The sequence below is a fragment of the Mustela lutreola genome, chromosome 10 (assembly GCF_030435805.1).
Source record: "Mustela lutreola isolate mMusLut2 chromosome 10, mMusLut2.pri, whole genome shotgun sequence".
Classification (NCBI taxonomy): Eukaryota; Metazoa; Chordata; class Mammalia; order Carnivora; family Mustelidae; genus Mustela; species Mustela lutreola.
Genome location: NC_081299.1, coordinates 106,204,550 through 106,220,482, shown reverse-complemented (window position 1 = coordinate 106,220,482; position 15,933 = coordinate 106,204,550). Strand labels below are relative to the sequence as shown.

At 47.9% G+C, this 15,933-nt stretch overlaps 1 long non-coding RNA gene across 21 annotated transcripts in view; it reads right to left on the bottom strand.

The window, feature by feature from the left end:
* The window catches only part of LOC131809497 (uncharacterized), a 78,414-nt gene extending 63,122 nt beyond the window's left edge, over positions 1-15,292 (bottom strand). For 15 of the 21 annotated variants that reach the window (XR_009345189.1, XR_009345190.1, XR_009345198.1 and 12 more), the window contains exons 1-2: positions 15,020-15,292; positions 13,259-13,323 (exon numbers count right to left, since the gene is read on the bottom strand). This is a non-coding gene — a long non-coding RNA (uncharacterized LOC131809497). The other 6 variants (XR_009345199.1, XR_009345202.1, XR_009345207.1 and 3 more) reach the window with 3 other exon arrangements.
* Positions 15,293-15,933: the final 641 nt, after the last annotated feature.

The window sequence follows — 15,933 nt, the reverse complement described above, 5'->3', positions numbered from 1 at the left end:
GCTCATCTCTTGCTTCTAGTGAAGGGGAAGAAGAAATGTCGGGGGAGGAGCTAGAGTGGAAGTTCAAATTAAAACCAGACCCTCCCTGTTCAGCAGTGACCCCTAGTGCTCCGCCTCCTTACAATCCCCTGGCGGGGGAGATAACATGTAAATGTCATCCCTCTGCTAATGAGGATTGGAAGACCGCATGGAGGGGGGCCAATAGCAGCTCGATTTTCCCAGTTCTAGAAGACCAAAATCATCAATAGTATCACCAGCCCTTGGAATTTAAATTAGTTAAACAATTAAAGGAAGCGGTCATGCAGTATGGCTCTCAGGCAGCATTTACTATTTCTCTAGTGGAGTCCATAGCAGGCATGAATTTAATCCCCGAAGACTGGGGGAATTTAGCAAGGGCAGCCCTCTCTGGAGGGCAATATTTGGTCTGGAAGACAGCATGGCAAGAGCATTCCCAGGATGTTGCACGGCGTAATGCTGTAGCAGGCAATCCACAATGGAATCTGGATATGCTTATGGGCATGGGGCCATACACTGGTAAACATGACCAACTGCAATACAACCCTGCCGTATACATGCAGATTGCGGCTGCTGCTACCAGAGCATGGAAAACCCTCCAGGGCAGTGGGGACTTGCAGGGTCAACTATCTAAGGTGATACAAGGACCAAATGAAGCATATGCTGATTTTGTTGCAAGATTGATGCAAACAGCTGGGACAGTATTTGGGGATGTTGACTCAGCCATGCCTCTAATTAAACAACTGGCCTATGAGCAAGCCAATAAATGGTGTAAAGAGGCCCTTAGGCCATGGAAGGCTAAAGATTTAAGCACATACATACTTATTTATTTGACAGAGAGAGATCACAAGTAGGCAGAGAGGCAGAGAGAGAGAGAGGAGGAAGCAGGCTCCCTGCTGATGCAGGACTCAATCCCAGGACCCTGAGATCATAACCTGAGCTGAAGAGACAGGCTTAACCCACCCATTTAGCTACCCAGGTGCCCCTAGATTAAATACATATATTTTTTAAAGATTTTATTTATTTATTTGGCAGACAGAGATCACAAGTAGGCAGAGAGGCAGGCAGAGAGAGAGGAAGGGAAGCAGGCTCCCTGCTGAGCAGAGAGCCCGATGTGGGGCTCAATCCCAGGACCCTGGGATCATGGCCTGAGCCGAAGGCAGAGGCTTTAACCCACTGAGCCACCCAGGTACCCCTAGATTAAATATATTTTTAAGAGAAGAGTAAAGTTAGCAAGTGAACCTCGGTAAAAAACAAAACAAAACAAACAAACCCAAAACTGACAAACATCCTCATGAAGCAGCAACCGCAGAAATTCTCAGTGATGCACAGATGTGTAGCCACAGGAAAAGATGTCTGGAGGCCAACTTCAAGGAGGACAAGTTGCTCCCACTGGAGATAAAGGCAGACAGAAAGGCCTGCTCGCTTGCTGCCTGAAGCCACAACTTCAACTGGGCTGGCGGCCTTGATTGCACACCACTTGCTTCACCAGAACACTGTGAGGTTTCCAGTAGCTCATTACATCTAAACACTACTGCCTCCTTTAACAAGGTTTCCCTTCCGGATCGCCCCTGACTTACAGGGATAGGCAGTAGGTGTCCCTACACATGCTCCTTCCAAACTCACTCCTCTCTCTGCTTTCTTCTGATCCACTTTTTATTTATGGGCTAGCTTTACAGGATTCCCTTCTGTGATTAAACAGGTCTTAATAATTCTACCTTTTGTAAAGGAAGCCTTCCCCAATTATTTATATGTTGATAAATATTGACCTTTGAATCTCCATAAATCATAACTTTATATGGCACCAACATGTAGAAAATAAGAATGAAGTTACCCAATTTTCAGAATGAACCATACAAATTACAACCTACCATCTAAAGCCAGAGACAGAAAGAGAACATCTGCATAAACAAAAGTAATGCAGGTTCCTTATTCATTCATCTTTATTGTGCAAAATGGAAGTTTTAGGAAGATTAGAATAATGCACACTTGTTCTATTATATAGGCAACTAATCCTCTGTAGATGGTAATGTATCCATAACTCCATCTCCAATATAGAATTTCTGGACACAAGGAGAGGGTATTAAAATCTCCTCTGTGGGAGGCAGAGAATTACAGTGTCTGGCTCTGGCCTTCCTGCTGCAGGATGAGACTTGCAATTAGTGATGGCAAATGGAATTCACAAAACATTTCTGGGCTTTAGAGGACATCAAAAAACTAACAAATGACTTAGAAAACGGTAGGAGAGGAAGCAGGAAGAAGGGAGGTGGCAGAAACAAGAGAGCCAAAACTTAATATGTAAGCAACAAGCTCAAGAGAAACAAATCAGGGTGCCAGAGAACAAATGCCATTTTCACTGCAGGATCTCTACAGGCCTGTGCCCTCCAGACCCCATTCCCACCACATGGTAAGTTGGGAGAACTGAACCTGAGCTTTCCTTAATAAACCAGGACCCTCAAATGCAACCAAAGTGATCCCAACCAAGAACACTCCCAGCCTCCTGGCAAAGGAAAGACAAACCCTCCAGGAAAAAACAAACAAACAAACAACAACAACAAAAAAAAAAACCAAAAAACAGAATTAAAAGAGATTACATCTATGTTCCAATAAATCTGGTCTCAAAATCCCATCACAGAGCATGCAAGAAATGAGGCCACTGTGAGAGACAGCGGACCGAGGGAAAATGAAGACTTTCGACACTGGAATGATCAGATACAGAATAGGAAATATTACATGTTATTTGTTTAAGAACACAAAAGAGGTTTAAAAATGAAGAAGGATCAAGAGCCTATCAAAAGCAACAGGCCAAGTGTGAACATGGAACTGAAGGAAGTTAAACAGGGACCAAAAATCACTGAGACGTAAAACACAACAGAAAACACACCAGAATGGTGGGGCAGTAGATGAGCCCCGAATGAAAGACTTCACACACTGCACACAGGAAGTGAAGACATTCCCCAGAATGCAACACAAGGAGGCAGGAGAAGAGGATGAACACCAGCTTGAGAGACATGGACAACAGATGGGAGGTTTAAATAAGAATCCTGGGAAATACAGCAGAAGGACAGAGTCAACATTTCAGAAGACAACAGCTGAGCATATTACAGAAATGATAAATCCAGAAATACAGGAAATGCACAGATACCAAGCAAGACGAGAAATCTTCAATTAGACATTTTGTGGTAAAGCTATAGAATACCAAAAACTAAGAAAAAGGTTCTAAGGAAAGCCAGAGAGAAAAGGCATTTAAAGGAATGAACAGGGTGGAAACAGGGTTTAAAGCTGCTACAGTGGTAAGGAGATGCTAGTAAAATGATACCTGTAAAGAGTGACAGGAGTATTTTTACTGCCACTACTGCTAATACTGTGTCTAATGCACATAACAACTGAAGACTGTGAAGGTTAATCTGGAGCAGAAAAAATTAAACGAATTATGACCCTCAAAAGAATTATCATGCCAATGAATTTTGCAACTCTGGTGATTACTTTCAAAGCATCTCCTCTTTTTATCATAACATTTGTATCATGTCCAGGATGAGATATTACAGCACATGTAATAGAATATTTTAAAACAATAGTCCATTTTGCTCAAACTCCATGTTGAAAGCAAACGACTCTGTCAAACACTTTGAAGAAGGTTAAATAGTGGAACCATGTTTTGTCAAGAAAGCCCAGGGAGAAAAGCAGGTAGTAAAACCAAGTAGCAGTATGGAGGAAGGGCAGCCTCAGGGAGAAAATGAACAGTTTTCTTCTGTTTTGTTCTCTTTTTTGTTTTCTTATTGTTGGTATCTTTTTTTTTTTTTTTTGGTCTTTCCCAGAAATCACTTCATATATATATACACATTTATCTGTTCAACTTCAGTGAAAGTTGGGAGGAAAAGGTGCCAGAACTCTTGAATGGTTGTCTTCAGCTGAGTGCTTATTTTCTTCCTTCAGTTTCTCTGGGGTTTCCCACTATTCTTCAATAAACATGTGTTGCTTTCTGGCAGGGTAAAGCCAAATGCATTTTTAAAAGAAGTAATGGCAGGTCATCCGTCCATCCAGATCAGGAGAGAGCCCATACCAGGGCAGGCAGAGAGGGTAGTAGATTCCCCTCTGTGAGTTCCTGCCCTCTTGGTCTTTCCTCAGCCCTTGCTCTCTGCTCTGTCTCTCCAGTCACACCCCAAACCCAGAGCAACAAAAGGACTGTTCAAAACTTAAACCCTGTGAGAAGGGCCACGCAGAGGCAAGGAGAGCCCTGTAAGACTCTGAGCCATGTGGTCTGTATCTGAGACTGCACATCTCCTTGAGCCATGTTCCATTCCCTCCATGACTAATGATGGCCTCACGTTCTACAGAAGCAGTCAGGGCATCCATACACTCCTCTCTGCATGCTTTTCTGTATATCTGATCCCATCTCAACCCACAATCCCCAGCACCATGCACCACCTGTCATCTCCCTTCAGTCAACCTGCAAATAGGTAAACACAGCCTGTAAAACCCACCCTTGACCAAGCTATGCCTGGAGTTATGATCGTCTGTCTTTACCATCAAACTTTCTAAAAGGCTATTCTTGTGTGTGGCCTCCATGGTCTCACGCCCAGTCACTCTATCTCCTGTCTGGCTTAGGACTCCACTACTCACTCGCCTTTTCTTTCAGTACTCAGTGACAACCTCCTCGATCTACCCCCACCCCCTAATCAAGCTGCTTTGCAACTTTTAACATCATCGAACATTGCTGACATTTCATTCTGAAATCTCTCTTCTCTAGACATCTGTGCAAAAATGCCTTCCTGGCATCAAAGCCACGTCCCTCCCCTTCCATCCACTACTCCTTTATTTGTCCTCTTTATCTGCCCAAGAAAAGAAGGAATTACCCTAAATCCTTAACTGTCACTCTCTCTACAAGGAATATATCCCTTGGCAACAGCATGATTGCATCTCTCTTCCCCCAAGAACCCATCCCTACATTTTGACTGTCCAACCAGAACCTACACCTGCGGGTCCCACAGACACCTCAACTCAGATTGCCTAAAGCTGCACTCCTCCTCTTACCTCCTGGACCTGGCTCCCTTCCTGAGTTGCCACGACTGTTATGGCAGTTGACACATCAGACTCAACATTCTGAAAGCACAGAGGCACCCCTAAGCCTACAGCAGCATTTTTTTTCCATAGCTGAGATATGGAAGGAGCCCAAGTGTCCAGTAACAGAAGACAAAGTTGTACATACACACAATGTTATATTACTCAGCCATCAAAAAGGACAATATCCTGATATTTACAACAGTATGGATGTACCTAGAGGGTATTATGCTAAGCAAAATAAGTCAAACAGAGAAAAACAAATACTGTATCTCCAGGGATGAATCCTTGAAAAATGCCCTACATATTCAAGTTTTAATGCAGGACCAAAAGCAACAGTTTTAGCATATATCACCACGATATAAAATAAAATCTTTTTTAAAAAAAGGGAAATAATAGGACAACAGCAGCTAGGGTAAAAAGACTTAACAATTGTCTTGCTCATCATCACTACCACCACACCAGTTACACGTCTGACCCCCAGGCCAGCATAGCAGGTGTGAGGATAGGTCCAGGCATAGAAAGTGTTACTTGTCACATTTTTTGAAAAATAATAAACAGAAGGGATGCCTGGGTGACTAGGCTGGTTGAGCGACCAACTCTTGATCTCAGCTCGGATCTTGATCTCATGGTGGTGAGTTTGAGTTCCACACTGGGTGTGGAGCCTGCTTAAAGCTAAACTAAACTAAAATAACACCTCTGTCAAAAGTATGTGAATTCACAACTTACATGTAAGTCAAGTTCTACTTGTTCTAAGACAGCATGAAAACCAAGATGTCATTATCAAGACAGGAAGCAAGATAAATTGTGTATTCCATGTGCTGTGAGATGACCCCACCTGCATCCAATTCAGCCATGGCCCTCCACACATCTGCAAGAGAGGGTATATTATCCCCATTAGCACAGAGGAAACCAAGGCTTAGAGAGGTTAAAAAAAAAAAAAAGGGTCCAAGATCATAGCATCATTTAGCAGCACAGCCAGAATGTATAGGAATTACCTCAAAACAGGCCACACTAGTGGAAGAATACCTTAGTGTGGAGTTATGAAAACCCAGGTAGAACGCTGCCTCAGAAAGGCAGATAATCAATAAAGGAAAAATAAAGAGGTGCCTGGGTGACTCAGTTGGTTAAGCATCTGCGTTGGGCTCAGGTCATAAGCCTGGGATTTTGGGTCCTGGGATCTTGCCCTATGTCAGGCTTCCTGCTCAGCAGGGAGTCTGCTTCTCCCTCTGCCTCTGCTCCCCATTCATTCTCATAAACAAATCAGTAAAATTTTACCCCCAAAAAAGGAAAAATAAAGATTATAAGCTTACAATAAATATATGAATGATGAGTCAAAGCTTTCAGTGACACACACACACCTGCCTACAGTTCTCTGGCTAAAACATGGGTGGAATTGATGGGGTAGGAGGCACATAGGCCCAGACAGCACAGCACCAGCAGATGGAGAACCCTGGTGTGGGTTTAGCTGCCTTTCATTGTCCTTTAAAATGTCAAAACTGAAATCTGGTAGGGTTATTGAAGTCTGATCCCGGGGGATGCCTGGTTGGCTCAGTCTGTTAGGCAGCAGCCTAACATGACTCAGGTCATGATCACAGGGTCCTGGGATCAAGTCCGGCATCAGACTCCTTACCCAACCAGGAGCCTGCCTCTCCCTCTGCCTGTTGCTCCCCCTGCTTGTGCTCTCTCACTGACAAATAAATAATCTTTAAAAAGAAAGAAGAAAGAAAAAAAGAAAAATAAAATCTGATCCACAGTATGGAACAACACAAAGGATGGTACTTTCTTGGGCTGATTTCTGTTTGTTTGATTTTAAGTAGGCTCCACAGCCAGCATGGACACTAGTGCAGGGTTTGATCTCAGGACCCTAAGACCATAAACTGAGCCAAAGGCAGACAATTGATTAAGCCACCCAGGCACCCCACTTTCTTGGGTTCTAATGGGATTTTTCCTAGGTTCTAATCTTGGCTGTACTGGCTGCCAGGGGGAATGAAGTCCAGCACCACAAGAAAAGCATCCCAAGGCAGCAGTCCTCTGCAGGAGATTTGCTGGTGGCTGCCATCATCAAAGAGTCAGTGGGTGAAGGTTTTGAAGCACAGTGGGAACAATGATAGCCACTGCCTTTTGGGTGTCACTGAATCATCCTACTCATCTTCAGGAAGCCTGGCCCTTCTCCAGTCAATGCAGCAAAAGCAAACTTGTTAGAAGAACAGGGGAGGTGTTCATCTCCCTCCCTCCCAGAAACTGAAGCAACCAGCCAAACAGTGCAGCACTAGAGGAAAAATAAAAATATGAAGGAATGTGGGTGCACCTGGGTAGCTCAGTCTGTTAAGCATCTGCCTTTGGGTCAGATCCTGATCTGAGGGACCTAGGATCTGAGCCCCACATCAGGCTCCCTGCTCAGTGAGGAGTCTCCCTTTCCTTCTCCCTCTGCCCCTGCTCCTAGCTCATTCTCTCTCTCTCTCTCCCTCTCAAATAAATAAAATCTTTAAAATAAGAAATTTAAAAATGAAGGAATGAATCAAAATGCAGAATTCAGAAACAGAACTACAGATATAAAAACTACATATAAAAACCTGAAATATGACCCGGTGAGTGAGGAAGGATTATTAAATCATGATACTGTATGAATTTATTGCCAATTTTTTTCTTAGAACAGAGCACACTGCACTACACCAAAACAAAAACACAAAATTAGGATTAAATACAAAAACAAAATTATCAGTGTTATTCCATCAAGTGTTTCTCTAACCTACTGATCAAAACCTCAGTTCCTCCTCCAAAAGAATCTGGGCACCACCTCAGGACACATGAACACATTTTCAGACCACAGTTCACACTGCTCCAGTCCCCACTCTGAGTCCTGAGCCCTGGGTTCCTCCAGGCAATGCCACCACCAACTATGTCAGGGCCCCTGCCCTAGAAATCCCCAGCCACTTCACAACAGGGAGACTCAGGGAGATTCAAATGGGCAGAAACGTGGGATTTTGACTGTTTTTTTTTTTTAATTTATTTACTTGAGAGAGAGGCAGTGAGAGAGAGCATGAACGAGGAGAAGGTAGAGAGAGAAGCAGACTCCCTGTGGAGTTGGGAGTCCGATGCGGGACTCGATCCCGGGACTCCAGGATCATGACCTGAGCCGAAGGCAGTCGTCCAACCAACTGAGCCACCCAGGCATCCCGACTTTTTTTTTTTTTTTTAATTAAAAGGAAAATACAGCAAGAAACATTTCTAGCACAAAGTGAAGAGCTAATCTCTCACAATGTCAAGAGTATTAGAATTATCACTACACCGTCAATAGTTTGATAGGTCAAACAGGCCAAAAGCTGGAAACACCAGAGAAAATGCTCACAGCAAACAGACCTGAAAGCCAGGGCCTGGACCGGCTGACATGGCTCTGCCGCTCACCACAGCGAGAAAGTGTAACTTTCCTGGGCCTCAACTTCCCTCTTGGCCAGCAGGAAAGTGGCAACACCACAAAACTCATGTCTGGTCAGGGATTATGTGAAAGGAGAATGCTCAGTGAGAGCCCCGCCACACCGCCCATCCAGCCACAGTCTGTGCCCAGTGAATGGGAATTTCCTCTACTGCAGCCACATGAAGAGCTGAAGGATATGCACAAGATGCCTGTTTATTTACCAGTCACAGTCTCTGCCATAAGCAGATAGGGCAAGAGACCCCAAGAGATGGGAATATCCCTCACCCTGCCTGGACCAGGCTTTCAAGACAAGTTGGAAAGCCCACAGCAGCTCTGCCACTGACTCTGAATGAGCCTTTGGAAGACAACACCATCGCAAACAACAGTTTAATTTACTTCTCTTTAAAAAGCAGTAAGACAAGCTCTTGGCCACATCTTCATAAATTAAAAGCTTAGGAAGCTAAACCCCAATGATTTAGTTATGTCCCCCGCAGGCACACCTCCACTCGTGGGCAGCTTCAGGGAGAAAGGGTGCTCCCCACCCATGAGGACACCCTCTGACACTCATCTGCCTGAAGGTGCTTCCTGCCCATGGGCATTTACTCTCTGGAACCCTCCCCATCTAAGTTCCTCTCTGGATGCTGCACAAGGCAACTTCCTCACACCCCCATCACCACTGGTGACACCACAGCTACCCCCAAGCCTTCAAGCAGGGTGCACCTGTCTTTGCTGCCAAGCGTCCCATCAACCCAGCTCCATCACTGATTTCTGTACTCATAATTAATTAACTTATGCATGTATGTATTTATTTATTTTTACAGATTTATTTATTTTAGGGAGAGAGAGAGAGAGATACAGAGAGAGCACACACACACAAATACAGGGAGATAGAACCTCCAGCAGATTCTACACTGAGAGCAGAGCACCCCTCAGGGCTCAATCCCACCACCCTGAGATCATGACCTTAGCTGAAACCAAGAGTTGGATGCTTCAACGACTGAGCCACCAGGCACCCCTCTGTACCCTTAATCTTAAGAAAAGACAGACACCGCTTCTTTCTATCAGCCATGGCCTCATAAGCCATCTGACACACAGCCAAAGCTTCCAGAGGGTAGGAACAGGTCTGCAACATCAGTGATGCCAGAGTATCACCATAAAACTACAATCTAGTGAGTACCAGGCTCTGCTCTAAGCTCCTAATATGGCCTTCTATTTTGTACCCCTCACAGACCTACATGCTAGGTATTATCCCCAGAGCACAGAGGAGGACACTGAGGTCCATGGCTTACCCAAGCGATCTACTTTTATGTGGCAGCAGTGGAGGCCTGACCCCAAGTCTGTGACTCCAAGGCCCCTCGGTCAACTCTGCTACACATGCAGCCTCAACACAGTCATCAAATACCTCCCTAAACCTTGATCCCTCCTGTGAAAAAGCATGGTCTTTTGCCATTTCCCAGATGGGAAGAAAGCCGGCTTGAGCCAGATAGAGTGACCTGCCCATGATGGTACAGGCAATGTCCCCCCTGTTCTCCCTCCAACACCCATGTCATTCTACACGAGGCCCCATGGGGTCCTTCATGCTTCCAGTGGAAAACTCTGGTGAGACCACCAGTCTCCTGGCAGGCCTTCATCTTGACCCTGGAGGACAGGACCAGTTAGGAGAAACCGGCTAGTTAAGCCTCTGAAATGGGGTCCTACCACCCAGGAAAACCCCCTTATCTCCAGGGCATCACCCATGTGAATTAGCTGGCTTTGTATAGGGCTCCACAAGCACCAGCCTTGCTGAGTCACTTTCTCTAAGGTGGTGGTGGAGACAAAAAGGACCCAGGAAAGAAAGGCATAGGCTGTTGTGGAACTCCAGTGCCTTGGCATCAACAATTAATGTGAGCAGCTGCCTCTGCTCACCAGATCTGCATTTTATGTGGGGCACACTATTCAAAGTTTACACCCCCCATCTCTGTAACCTTCACGACAACCCCCGGAGCTCCCTGCACATCATTACACCTCACAGACAAGGAGACAAGGCATGAGGGGTGTGTAGAATGATGCAGCTCTGTGCTGGGGCAAACCTGGGGAGGACTCCCACAGGCTTGTCTTCCCACTGCTGCAGAAGCAGCTGAAAACAACGGGTCAGTTTGCATTATGTAGAGTGGAAAAGTCAACCATAAAGGTCATTCGATTTTTAAATGGGTTATTCCTCAGGATAAAAACAGTCCCAAAAAATAATTTCCTAGAAGTTCAACATATTCCTCCTTCCAGGTGCTTGGAATGTAATGGAATGTTGTTAAAATAAGTTCTGGCCCATCAGCATGCCAGACAGAAACTGGAAGTAAGCTGTTGCAGGTCCCCAAAGGCTCCGTCACAACCCTAAGGAGAAGACATATAACTTTCACTGTCCCAAAGTGGTTATGTTTAAAAAAAAAATAGGCACAGGTGGAACATTTTAAATTATAGACTTTCAATACAGGGGCAGTGGGGACAGGGGGGTGTCCCCCCACTACCCCCAAATGTTTCAGCTATATATAGTGACTTACCAAAGTGACTCATCACAAGTACCTACAAGGCGACTGACAGGCAACTGACCGATGAGGAAGGTATTTGGACCACTTAACAAAACCAGCACAACTTAGAATCTTCATTATTAAGAAGAGAAAACCATTTATTAAACATTCGCCAGGCACCAAACCCTCTAGGCACTGTCACACGCTCTACTCATCACAAGGCTGCCAAACTCAGTGCAGAAACTGAGGCTGAGTAAGTCACCTAAGGTCATGCAGCACCAGAAACTGGATTCCAACCAGGTCTGAAATCAAAGCCCACCCCAGCTTGCTGCAATGCTTCAGAACCTAAGCTTTCTGATGATCAATAAACTACATGCTTAACAACGTTTACACATCTCTGTTAGAGTTCAGGGAAAGGTTTTTAAAAATGACATGCACAAGGGGAAAAAATAATGCAGGTTCTGGAGGCAGGCTGCCCAGTGTTCAAATCTTGGCTCCTCCACTTACAAGCTGTGTGACCTTGGACTCTTTTAGCTCCCCTGTACCCATATTTCCATGCATTAAAATGGTAGCCATAACAGTCCCTATCTCCTCAGGCAGATAAAGCATTTTGGTGTTGTTGTTGTTGTTGTTTTAAGATTTTATTATTTATTTGACAGAGAGAGAGAGAGACAGGGAGAGAGGGAACACACACAGGGGGAGTGTGAAAGGGAGAAGCAGGCTTCCCACTGAGCAGGAAGCCTGGTGAGGATTAGATCCCAGCACCCTGGGACCATAACCTCAGCTGAACAACTGAGCCACCCAGGTGCCCACAAATAAAACACTGAGAATCATTCCTGGCATGAGTTAAACCTCAGAAGGTGTGGGCTTGTGTTACTTCCTGCTGGGCACTAGATAGGGCCAGCAGCCTCAGGCCCACTTTTTTAGCAACTCATTTGCATAAACAAAGCCCAGGCTCAGCCACTTTGTGCTCACCCTATGGTTTCTTCCTGTCACTAACATCTCTCCTCACTCCTGCTCTGTGGCACTAAACTCTGGGCCTCAACTTCCCATCTGTCAAATGAGGTGAGGAGCCCAGCTGATCTATCTGAGATCCTTCCAGCTGGGCAATCTAGGATTCTTGGTAACTCAGGGCCCAGAAATTTCAGAACCATCCTAACACAAACATTACCAGATGACACCCACTCATTTTCCTCAAATCTTCTCTTCCGTATGATGTATAAATGCTTATTTTCATGGCAAATCTTCTCCAAGATCCCAGAGCTCCACGAGCACCCAGAATAGGCTGGGCAGGCATCCCCAGTGCTGAGGCTGGGGACATGATGGTCAGAAGCTCTGACCCATTCCAAATCAAGCTGCTCTGATAAGCAGGTCCTCCCTGTTAGAGAGGATTTCAACAGAGCACAGTTAAGAGGAAGTGCAGGCAAGAAACTCAGAACTTGGCCCACTGGACAGAGGGCAGTAGGACAGTGGGCCGGAGGGGTGACAGAGGGATGGAGAGGAACGGCACAATCAACAGAGGCCAGCCAAGGCAGCACTGATGCTCAATGTGAGAGGGTGGGCTGGGGACACACTGTGAAAATGGCTTCACAGGCAGGAAGCAAGCCCAGCTCAGCACAAAGCAAAGTCCTGAGCAGGAACCTGCTGGGACCAGGTTGGACACTAAGGTGAGCTGAAAATGGCTGCAGGACCCAGTGCAGTCTGAATCTCACCCATGCATCTCACAGGCTGTGTGACCCCGGACCAGTTATGCTACATCCTAAAGGGTATATTCACTCCATAACCCTGAGCCATGTTCTCATTTGGGTGAGTGTGGGAGCCGCAATAAGGCTTGAGACGAGAACCAAACCAGACCCTGACTTATGCCTCCTTTAAAGTCTGAATAACCTAACAAAAGGTTTAGGACGGGAAAAGTTGAGTAGCACTGGGAAAGAGTCTGTGCTATGTGTTGTGCGCTCACCTACGTGACTTCCCACACGCTTACTAAACAAATGAGAACAATTCGGTTAGGCTAAAAAGTTCATTGCTGGTCCTTGCTGCCTTAGTACAGCCCATAAATTACTTTCAGGTTTGCTGTATTTGTACTGGCATCAGCCATTTGGCGTCATGAGGAACCGTAGTTGCTTAACTAAACACAGATGTAATGTCACTATATATATGGCCTTAATGCTTTGAATAAACTTAGCACTGTTGGACATCCTCCTCAGTGCTCCTCCTGCCCCCCATCTCTTGGCTTCTCGAGTTCTTCTCTTCATCCTCTTACCCTCAAGTTCCTGGTTGATTTGTTGCGCCAGCCACGACAGGTGAGGATCCAATGGTGCCCACAATCTACAGGGATCCAATATATACAATTAGGACAGCCTGGAGGGGGGTGGGCAACGCGGGCTGGACAGGGAGTTAAGAAGGAGTCAGGAAGAAGTCATTCCCACACTTGAGGCATGGGTTGGTACTGACCAGAGACACTGGGTAAGAGACAGTGTCCTAAGACTGCTGTAAGACTAGCTGAGTCCAGGCAAAGCACCTAACTGTGTTTAGATGGAACCCATCTGTAAAAGGGGGGCGGGGGGTGGTGGTTGAAGCTGGTTGAGCATCTGACTCTTCGTTCTGGCACAGGTCATGATCTCAGGGTCCTGGGATCAAGCCCCACCTGACTCCACACTCAGTGGGGAGTCTGCTTGAGATTCTCGGTCCCTCTGCCTGGCCCATTCACCTGTGCCTGCATGTGTTCTGTGGTGCACTCTTTCTCTCTCTCTCTCTCTCAAATAAATAAATCTAAAAACAACAACAACAAAAAGGAAGACAGGAAGGATTAGGAGACCTGCTGTTAAGGTCCCAAAGACTCCACCCTCCTCAACTAGCCTCCGGAAATAATGTAAGTGGATGCCCAGGAGCCTCCTGGACACAAAACTTACCAAAGCAAAGCTTTCAATTTCGTACTGGAGAAAAGGGTGCTGTGCAAGTTCAAGACAAAAAAGCCGGCCAGGGTGGGGTGGGGGGGTGAAGGTGGGTTTGGATGGGGTTGGCCCTGTAGGGCTCTGGCCACTAAATACCCACTGCCCAAGCCAGGAGCCTGGAGTCTGTGCAGATAGTCCTTCTGCTTCTTGAGGCTTCCACATCATGGCCTCGCCCTGAAGTTTCCTCCTGGTAGCTCCTTACCCAGGGAGGCCACCTGTGAGCAGCCCCCCCCCACACCCCAGCTTCTGCCCCTCCATCCAGCTGGAGGGAAGGATCCCCAAGCCTGCTCTCTCTGGTCTGTCCTGCACAGAGAGGAGTATGTGGCCCCGGAAAGGAGGGTCCCTGAGGATATCTGAGTCCCTGGCCGGAAGACAACTGGCTTGAGAATGTGGGGTTTCTGTGCTTCTAGGCACAGCAGTTCCTAGAGGAAACAGGGTAGGGAGCTCCAAGGTGGAGGGGAGACCCAGATGCCAGTGGCCCCCTAGTGGAAGGGTTTCAGTGACTCCAGAGGTGAGAGGGGCCCGGGGTCAGGCCTGGAGGTGGACAAGGACCTGTGGGGTAGGGGGCCAGAGATGGAAGTGATCCCAGGGTGGTCGCAGCCCCAAAGTGGAGGGGTGGGGGGAAGGGGTCCATGGGCCAGAAAGGAATGGTATCCTGGGGCTCCTGGGTAAAAGGCACTAGAGGTGGAGGGGGCCCAGTGGGGCCCAGGCTGCGCCGGCAGAGCCAGCTCCTCTGGGGCTGGGGAGCCCGGCGAGTCTGAGAGACAAAATTTTCCATCAAGTTCTGGAAAAGAAGCCTGTCAGCACAGGTGTCTCTCCGGGGGTCAGACGAGCCCAGTGGTGCTGGGCCCCTTGATGTCAGTAGGGCCCCACGGGTTCCCTGGATACTGAGAAGTGGAGCGAAGGCTGTGGGGCAAGGGCTGTGGGGTGTAGGAGCACCAGGCCGCCAGGAACCTGTCCGCCAGGCCCCCCTCCCACTCCCTTGGACGAAGCAGCAGGTGGCAGCGGGCAGGAGGGCCCCAGCTTCCCTCTCTCCCTAGAGCCCCTACCCCTCCCCAGCCCCTCATTACCTGAGTCAGCGGGGCTGCGATGCAATCATCCGCGCCCTGCGCAGCCAGCGCAGAACCCCTGCCTCCCCGGAAGGCGCTACTTGCGCAGCGAGTTCGCTAGGCCCACGGAAGTCGGTGGGCGGGGCAGGCAGGTGCGCGCACTCTGAGGCGGGTAGGGGGCGGCAAACAGCGGCGCGCGCCTCCGCAGGCCCGTGGTCCCTCGCCCAGCCTCCTGTTCTGTCCTGTCCGGTGAGGGGGCTGGCCGCGCCCCCTGCCGGCTCCCGCCGCTCTTCTGCCCGGCTGACTCCAGGACCCCAGTCCCCCGCCCAGTCCCCGCCTCCCCAGCGCTGCTTGAGCTCCACGCTCGCCCCGCTGCCGCTCCTGGGCGGCTCGCCTGCCCCGGTGCGGCGTGGCCAGCCCTTTTCTCTCCCCAGGGCACAGTGGAGCCGCGAGGGAAGGCCTGAGGGGATCTTCTGTCTGCCCAGCCCCAGTGGACACCGTCCAGGGGCCTCTCTACCTGGTGGGCTCCACCCATGGCCATCTTGGAACCCCCGAATTCCCTTCAGAGACCAGGTGAAGCCCTCCTTGGGGAATCCAGGCTCCTGGGGCCAAAGCGAGTTGATCTTGTGTACTGCTGTGTTTGTTCCCTGGCCTGGCATGGATTGACAGTCGCTGAATTGATCTATTCTGGGGTCATCAAGGGCAGAGAAAAGAGTTCAGGGCTGGGAACCCCAGGCCTGGGGTCCACACAAGGCTTGGAGCCCTCTTGGCTGTCCCTGGCAGAATGACCAAAGAGGAACCGTCAGAAACATGGATCTGCCTTGAACTGGCAGAGCATTCAGAGACAGGAAGGGGAATGTCTCCTTCGCAGAGTATCTGGAAGCCTGAAGTGGAAGATGGATTTGTCTGAGCCATGGTCATTAGTGTTGGGCCAA